The sequence below is a fragment of the Halyomorpha halys genome, unplaced genomic scaffold (genome assembly GCF_000696795.3).
Source record: "Halyomorpha halys isolate HHAL.00 unplaced genomic scaffold, Hhal_1.1 Scaffold119.1, whole genome shotgun sequence".
In the NCBI taxonomy this organism is placed as follows: Eukaryota; Metazoa; Arthropoda; class Insecta; order Hemiptera; family Pentatomidae; genus Halyomorpha; species Halyomorpha halys.
Window position 1 is genome coordinate 64,249 of NW_027106557.1, and position 8,942 is coordinate 73,190.

The 8,942-nt window shown below is 29.0% G+C and overlaps 1 protein-coding gene across 4 annotated transcripts in view; it reads right to left on the bottom strand.

Annotated features, from left to right (window-relative positions):
- The window catches only part of LOC106678019 (uncharacterized), a 20,788-nt gene that overhangs the window by 5,793 nt on the left and 6,053 nt on the right, over nucleotides 1-8,942 (bottom strand). The window contains exon 1 of one of the 4 annotated variants that reach the window (XM_014416291.3): nucleotides 3,617-3,858. The exons of 2 other annotated variants lie outside the window; for them this stretch is intronic. The gene's annotated coding sequence lies outside the window, so the exon portion shown is untranslated. Of the gene's footprint in view, nucleotides 1-3,616; nucleotides 3,859-7,088; nucleotides 8,339-8,942 lie in introns of those variants that run through there. One more of the 4 variants, XR_010842751.1, reaches the window with a different exon arrangement.

An 8,942-nucleotide genomic window follows, 5' to 3' on the forward strand; every position in this document is an offset into this window, starting at 1 on the left:
GGGAGATTTCCCCCATCTTCAGGCTGTTGTTAACAAAAACCTATATATTACATATAATTTTCTCCTATTTGTCATTCTTGCTAATATATTACAATATTAATGTCAATTTAATGAGTAAAATTTGCTATTGGTCATACATTTTAGGAGAATAATTACCTTTCTGAAGGTGTGGGAAATCTCCCGAAACGTTGCTGATGATATGAAATAAACTATTGTTTTTTAATAAGGAAGAATTTATGTCATTCACTAAATCCTTTTAATAGAGAATTATATATTTGTTTGTCCAGATGTAGTTCAAGGTAGCGGATCTGTTCAACAAGGGTTAGAGCAACATTATTAAAGTCGGTAGGTTTACAAGGAAGGGTAAAGGTGATTTGATGGGATTTATTTTAATCCTCCAATTAAGACCACCATTCTTCGAGGGATATGATATGGAATTGAAGAGTTTTGGATGCAATAAAGGGTTATTGTTAACTGTGAGCACACATGTGTCATCAGCATACTCGGTGAGGATAGTGTTAGGATTAGTTGGTATGTCAAAATTTAAATGTAAATTTCTAAAAGTAAATGTAATAATAGATATTTTTATTATTTTCAAAAATCGTTTTAATAATAATTAAATCTGAATTCCCACTTCATTAACTAAAAATATGTAATTTGAAAGCTTATTATTTAACTTATTTTAATTTGTTACTACTATAATTTTAAACCAGAATATAAACAGAACAGAAAACAATGTTCATTAAATTAATTTGATTTGACTGAGAGTATTCATATATTTATTTTTTTCTTATTCATTGTTTGCTTTGCCTTCTTCATAACACTAATATATCATTTACAAAAACAGTTTTGACTAACTATTTTTATTTTGTTTTTATCTTGTGACAGATATATTGTACCTTAATTGAAATAAAAAGTGATAGATCTTTTTTTTTTATTAAAAATTATTTAGGGAAAAGTTTGATATATAGTAATATTGATGAATTATTAATTTTTGTTTCACCCTAAATAAAAAATTAAGAAAATTTGTTGTAAGTTTATAGTTATTTTTAGTTATCAACAACCGACTTATTATTTACAGATGTTTGTATACTTTTTCTCTTTAAATTGGGTTTTAATATTAATTAAAAATTAATTAACTATTCTTTTTTATACACGAGGAAAAGATGGTTGGGAGTCAAAGAAGAAGACCAATAAGTTAAACAATAAATAGAAATAAGTTCTTCTCCCCATTTATATTATTCACGGCCAACTGTTATGAATTCTTTGTTATGCTTATCAACTTTCTATTTTTTTTTTTTAGTACCTTATTTATTTCAAAATTGTAGTAATTTGAGTCAATATAATAAAATAATTAAATGTAAGAAGATGGTCAGGGTTGCGGTCAACAAAAGAAGTACAAATAGTTTAAAACTATTTTAGGAAATTAAAATAGTTTTAAACTATTTGTTCTTATTTTTTTGACCGCAACCCTGACCATCTTCTTATATTTAAATCTTTACAGTCAACTATATACACATATATATAATAATAAAATAATGTTCTTTTTAAACCAAATATTCATAATTATAACAGCTATATGGGTCATTTATTTTAGAAAAAACTTCTAACACTAGAGAGAAAATTGATATCTGTTGTGATTCTTAAACAAGAGATTCTTGTATACCACTGGAATCAACAGAATTTAAGGGTCAATATACATTATTTTGGTTTTAATATAGCCTCGGGAAACATTTCTTTCAGAAAGATGGGATGACTTCATTACAATATGTTTTACTGCTGTTCTACTTGGCTTGAGCATTTAGGTTATCATTGGCATGGCTGCTCCAGAGCACCATTTTTACGTTAATATATATATCTTTACTTTATTTTAATACATCTCTAAAAAAAAAACACTTTGAATGTATTCATGTCTTAATTGGAAGATTACTTAAAATATTTTATTATTGTGTTAGAGCATGCTATCTGGTATCTCAAAATATGTTCCTAACAAAAAAAAAAATTGTCCAAAATAAATCTCCAAATAAAAAGGTAAATTTTAATGACTCCATAATTCTGGAATGTTTGCAATCCTGAAGTTCTAAATGCAGCAATGGCTGCATCTTTCACTTTTATACCTTTGACACAAACCCCCTCAAAAGCAAAAATAATAGATTAGTATGTTTTGAATTACTGCTATTGTTGAGGCTTGATATAGCTAAAATTGTATGCATTTTACTATGATGAAATAAGATCTTAAAACTAATGATTCAAACGCTATTTAACATTCAATGATTTTTTAATGTTTACTTTGCCATTATTTTACTTATGGCTTCGTTTTAATGGCATCTTTTGCCCAGGATAATTGGTATTAACATTTTATCAGTATATTATGTGTTCAAGTTTCTCTTGTAAGTGTTTTTAGCGAAGAGCTATCATTAAACAAAGAAATTTGTATTTTTTGGAGATGCGTTTTTTGCGGAAATTTGGTTCCTGAAAATCATCCTTTAACTGAGGATTACTCACAGAGGGCTTGAGACCCACTGGCCTTCCCTTTCTGTATTGTACTACTTATAAAATCATTTCTAAAATTTAAAAAAAAGGACTATGTTTTTTAATTATTATTTTTTTAAAAACATAAGAATCTTATTACAAATAGAATGATAGATCAGTAAACCAAATCTGCAGTAGCTTTAAATGGTAATCCAACTGCCTTCTGACTGATGATAACTTAGGGTGTGATAGTAATCCAACATCCTTTTAGTTGTGTCTATATAAGTAGCCTGTTCATTAGGAGCGGTGTATGCTGTCTTGCCATACATCAAAAAATATTTCAAATAAGAAAAATACTTTTGATAAGCATATTTGATGTTTTGAATACATTGAAAACTAATCCAAAATCTCTTTTTCTCAGTAAAATACTTTACTTTTTTTTCTACAAATATGATGATTTTGGATGAATGTTTTTTCCCTCCTTTCTTAAAACTGATTTATCGAAAATTCATAATTTATTTATTTTTTAAAACTGGAATATAATCTATATTTTTTAATAAGCTCCAAGGGTGCCCTATTTATTTGATTATATATTTTAGATTGCAAAAAGTATGTAAAATATTTTTTATCACGTTGGAACAGGCTATGAGATATTTCAAAATATGTCCCTAAAAAAAAATGTCCTGGACAAATTAAATCTCAAAATAAAAATAGAAAAGAGAAATTTCAATAACCCTCATAGCTGTGGAATATATGCTGCCCTCAAGTTCTAAACGCAACAATGGTCTCCATATATATTATGTTTATTCCATACACTTATCAGAAATACGGTTTCATAAACTTTATATGTAATTGTCATTCCTTGTAACTTCGTAATACGAATCTTAGAAATATGTTCCTTGTTTATTGCTGTTTGTCTGCAGTGACAGTTGTTTGTTGTATTCGAACGTATTTTTATATCAGCAAGTTAAACTATCAGCGTGTATACAAGTATCTGTTATGATAGTTCTAATGGTAAACTGTTACTTAAGCTATATAGAGTACTCGTATAACTCTTCATACAAATTGATTTAGTATATTATTTCGGGCACCTTAGGGAAATGCATATTATTATTTTTCAAAAAATACTTTACATGTTACTTACATAGGTTATAAATATTTCGATATTAAGAAGACAGACAATATTTAGAGCTGAGTTATAACACTGGAAGCGAAAATTATCTACTATAAACAATATCAACAAAACCAAGACTTCGAACCCTAATCCTCTCACTTCATAATAAGTTTCCTCATAAAGATAAATTTTGATTATTTTGTTACATTGAAGATTATCGTACAAATGCTCTTCGTTTTCACATATTATATTTTAATTACTTTCACTGCATATATGAAATATATAGCTAGGGAAAGTATCGTAATCGTGGACAATTTTGAATGCGAATTGTTGGCAGAAATATACGTTCTTAAGTCCAAATAAAAACTTATCTCACTAAATGGGTAGTCCGTTTATAACCGAAGGGGTTAAAGGGCCACTTAAACTTTCTTGCGACAGCAGCACCGCTGGTTAACTGGCATACGGAGTTAACTGTTTTTTCTGTGGCGGCCCAAGAAATGAAAACTTGGCCCCCTCCATAGTTAGATGAGAATGGTAGATGATTAGGAAAGTAGTCTCGCTATATGGTTTGTGTATGTGTGTGAGCAGCTTCAAAAACGAAACTGAAATTAAGTATTTAAGGCATATAGTCTGGGGTCCAACTCTTCGATAAAATCACCTCACTGAAAATGCCACTTTATAAATTAAATTTTCAGGAAAATAGTTGTTAATTATATTGATTACACTCGCCATGCCAATGTAAAATTAAATGGTCTTTGATATGAGGAAGGTCTACCCTCAATGAAATGGCCTGGGAGGGCTTAAATCACGACTTTTTAAAAAATTTCTTTAAGTACTTTTAATTTTGTTTATTGGAAAGAAATAAACAGTTCTCATTGTTAACAAAAATAAATAATGGATGAATACAAAATATGAATGAACTTTATGAATAACTGAAGGAGAAGAAAGGAAAATAGTTCCCATAAAGCCGAAATGGCCTGCTGTTCACCGATTGCATTACAACTCTGCTATCTTTTGTATTTTTGGCAGGAACAAAGTTTATATACTTTATTCTCAGCTCGTGAAAGCCTTAACAATTGTATCAGAAAAATAAAATTTTTTGTTGATAATTTTCTTATTCCCCGGTCTTTAGATTTATTTTCCTGAATAAAAATAATTACGATAACTACAAAACGAGTCGATGAACCTACACATAAATTGGATAGGTATGTTATGTTGGATAGGGTGCTTAGTGATCCGCACGCCATACCATGCTTTTCAGTAAATAAATGATTCCTCACCTCTCGTAAGCATTTATTCACAAATAAATTAACTTATAAAATTAATTTGCCGCATAAATAAAATATTTAATTATGGTTTCTGGCAATGAATATTTTCCAAGTGTTGTAGTCAAAAAGCCAGAGGGGTGTGGCCCACTTTCCTCCTGGATGGTGAAGACAATTTATTTTTATTGAAAGCTTGTTTCATGTTATTATACATTCAACATGCGTTTTTATTATTTTAACTTCAAATGAATTGTATCTCAAAATTTAAGTTTTTTAAACTATATTTATTTAGATGGACATTTCGAATTAGGTATAGCTAGATATAGCTGCTTCTTGCATGATGAGAATGTTTCAGGAGAAGCATATAAACATTTTAAATACACATTTTTTCAATTATTGATGATAAACTTTATTATATTCTTCTAATTTCTTGTACAGAAGATATTTGGGTATCCTAGAACTACATTTACTAAACAAACTTCTTGTGCCAGTAGTTTATCATTTTTCAAGATGCGCCGAATTTTAAGAAAAAGTATTGTAAATTATACAAAATTTAAAGCAACTTAAGGGAGAAAAGTGAAGATGTTAAATAATTAGAGTAAAAGAAAACATAAGTATTTACAAGCTATTATAGAATGTATTGTAACATTTCGGGATATGATTGCTATTTCCGAAGCAAGTGTTGACAACTGCTTACCTAATTAACTAGCCTTATCAACTCATTCACAGTAGCTACTGATTTATTAAATCAACATCTTGCAAGTTTCTTTGGGCCAATGAAAGATTTTTTAAGTGTGCACGTTTCCAGTTTGGTTGTTGATTTAATCAATTTTATTTTTATTTATAGTATAATATATCTGGGGTGTGGAGTAAGGCCTGTGGCTACTTACTCCAAGGACCCGAGTTGGATTCCGGCTGGGCAGAAAATTATTTTCTGTTACACTGTAGCTGCGAGTCAACTCTTGTGGGTTCTGGAGCCCTCCTGGGGTCCACCCAGTCTCCTTAATTGGGTAAAAATCTGGCGGTCGAGCTTGATTCTGACTAAAGGACCTCCTTGCACTTTTTTGTTGGTCTAGTATCAGGTACTGAACCATCATGGGTTGTAGTGGAACCGATTTAATTTAATTAATAATATTTTTAATGCTAATTGGTTCAAGGAGCACTTGATGTTCAATATCGTCCAAGAAGGAGTCATGGATTAGGGTATCAATTATTCCTTGCTTCCACTATTTATTTATGAATAAGAAAAGGGTTTATGAATAAGAAAAGGGTTTATGAATGAATTATAAAATAAGATTATTTTGGAATTTAAAACAATTGTTTCCCTAAATAGCAACATAGGAAAATATTTTTTTTATTTTTTATTATCAAACTATCATTTATTGAAAAGTATTGTAGAGGATGTTTGTGGCTGGTATGAGAAACTAAATATGTATGCCTTAAATACAATATACTTGTGAGGTTTTATTTAAAATTTTCTATTACTCTATTGATACAAAACCGCACCTGATATGGACTGAATAATAATTAAAAAAATAAAGATAATCCAAATAGATTGTTGGAAGATTGTCTGTGTGGCGGTCAATAAAGGTACTAAATAATAAAAACAACAATTTATTGATAACCGACATTTCGCTCACTTTGCAGGGCTTCATCAGCACTAAATGGGAACAAGATACTAACATTGTAAAAGATGAAAGCAACTGGAGAGCTGGCGCACATGGCAAAGGCTCTGTGAGGAGGCCAAGGTCCAACTTGGGCACAGATAGATAGATAGATTTTTATAATTATCCAAATATTTTAAGATAATTTCTTATTATTTCAAAACAGATTACATTATCAGTCTATATCAAGTTCAAGTATTCATATAACCGATTTGAACATATTTTTATGTATTGGAAAATTATCTAGATTATTAACCTTCTTTGGTTTCATTACTGTGCAAAGTAAAATATATTTCAATTAGATAATTATATAAGTTATTTAATGCAGGGACAGTGGTCTCTATTGTTATAATTAAAATTATCTGCAATAGTATTTATTTTATCACTATTCTTTAATAATTTATTATACATACTACACTATACTAATATATATTTTGTCTTTTCTAGTTTAATTAAGTTAGCCTAACCTAGAAGAATGGACTAAAGTATGTTGGAAAGGTAAAAATAATATCAGAGAATGTAAGGTAGAGCTGGACATTCAAGTAATTATATATTGTAATATACTGTGCTTATACTTACTCAGATTACTTCCATATAATTATTTGACTATTGTAACAGCTTCATATTTAATTATTGAACCATTGTTCTTTGTAGAACATTTTATATTTTATTCATGTAGAATAATGGGTTAAAATGAATAAGTAGCATATAGGATGGATCAATTTTAGGGATGAAAAAGAAAATATATAGGAAACAAATCTAACATAAATTATTTTATTTTGTATACATATATTTGTCCCAGAGATAAGGTGTAAAGGTATTTAGGTAAAGCTCAAGGTTCAAAGTGTAAGTTTAGAAGCATACTATTATAATCCCTTGTTAGAATCAGTGAACTCTAAACTGTGAATGCATACATCAGGAATCAATCTTTATTTTTAACTTAGATAGTTATTAGATTGCATTGTGACTGAAATGTAAAACTGAGCTCCTTAAAACTTTTATTGTTTTTTCACTCAAATTACTGTTTTTGGAAAACTCAGGCGAACAAGTATACTCAAACATCAAATTCAACAGAACACATTAAACCCTAACTCATATTAATTACTCAAATATATTTATTAATCGCTGTAATCAATTCAAAACACGCTGTTTCAAAAGGCAACTAATAAAAAACATAAAACATTGAAAAAGACTACATTTAGCCATACTGTTTACAACAATGGCCAGCTAATGGAGGTGCAATATTAAGATAAAATTAAGACTGAAAGGATATTGCATTTGTTCCATTCCTAAGGTGCTACAACCGCTGCTATTATACCTCCAGTTTCTTACCACTCTTATTTCATTTTTAGACAGCTCCATTTACGTCATCAATTGAGTAAATTAATTTTGATTATAGATTCATTTATTTTCCTCATTTCGCCTTCTTTTATAATTCTTTTTGTAAAAAAAATCAGTATTATTAATTTCTATTAGAGATTCAATACTTCTCATTTCTAAAGACCAGATATCTGACTTTTTATCATTCTTGATACAACCAACTGGTTCTACCAACTTTTAGGTTCTATTAACCAATGTCTTAGCATTATAGTTTAATTTTTATCACGGCCCTTCTTAGTCATTGGTTACCATAATTGATTCATTAAGTCATTTTTCTCATTTCGCCTTTTATTGGCATTATAATTCTTTTTATTAAATATCACTTTTATTGATTTATATTAGAGGTTCAATAACTCTAATTAATTAAAGCACTGTTGGCGTCGTCAGATGACAAACACTATTGTTTATTATATTTTCTTCGCCATTTGTTGGTATTCTGTTTCCTGTATTAAAGAATGAACTGAATTATTACTAAGTTATATTAATTTATTCATTTAAGTGTTTCGAGCAATAGGACCATTTACACTGAATTTACAAAGTTAGTAGATTACAATTGACATATTCGCAAAGTTATTAAGTGAGAAAGTTACAAATTAACAATTACAATTACTGTTACATTTTACAAAGTTGCAATTAGATTTGACATAGTTAATAAATTACTTTATTAAATTTTGCATCCACTTATTCATGCTGGACAGTTTGACTATATGTGATCATAAATATTAATGATTATTAGAAAGTGAAAAATTTTTGTTATTGTTGTGAGATCTTTTCTCAGCATCTCCTGTAAATCTTAAGAGAACCGGTGTGGTTCGTGAGCAATACATTCAGTAAGAATATGCCTAAGGGTGAGATGGTTCCGTCAGTAGCGACACAGTTTCTTTGAACAGCGGTGCAGTTTCTTTCAGTGTCATTAATTTTAAAGCATGATGACGCATGATATGGTGATGAATCTATTTGTTTATTTTATTTTTTACCATTGTTCGGTATGGGAGTTACAATTTATATGTATGTATGTATGTATGTATGTATGTATGTATATATATA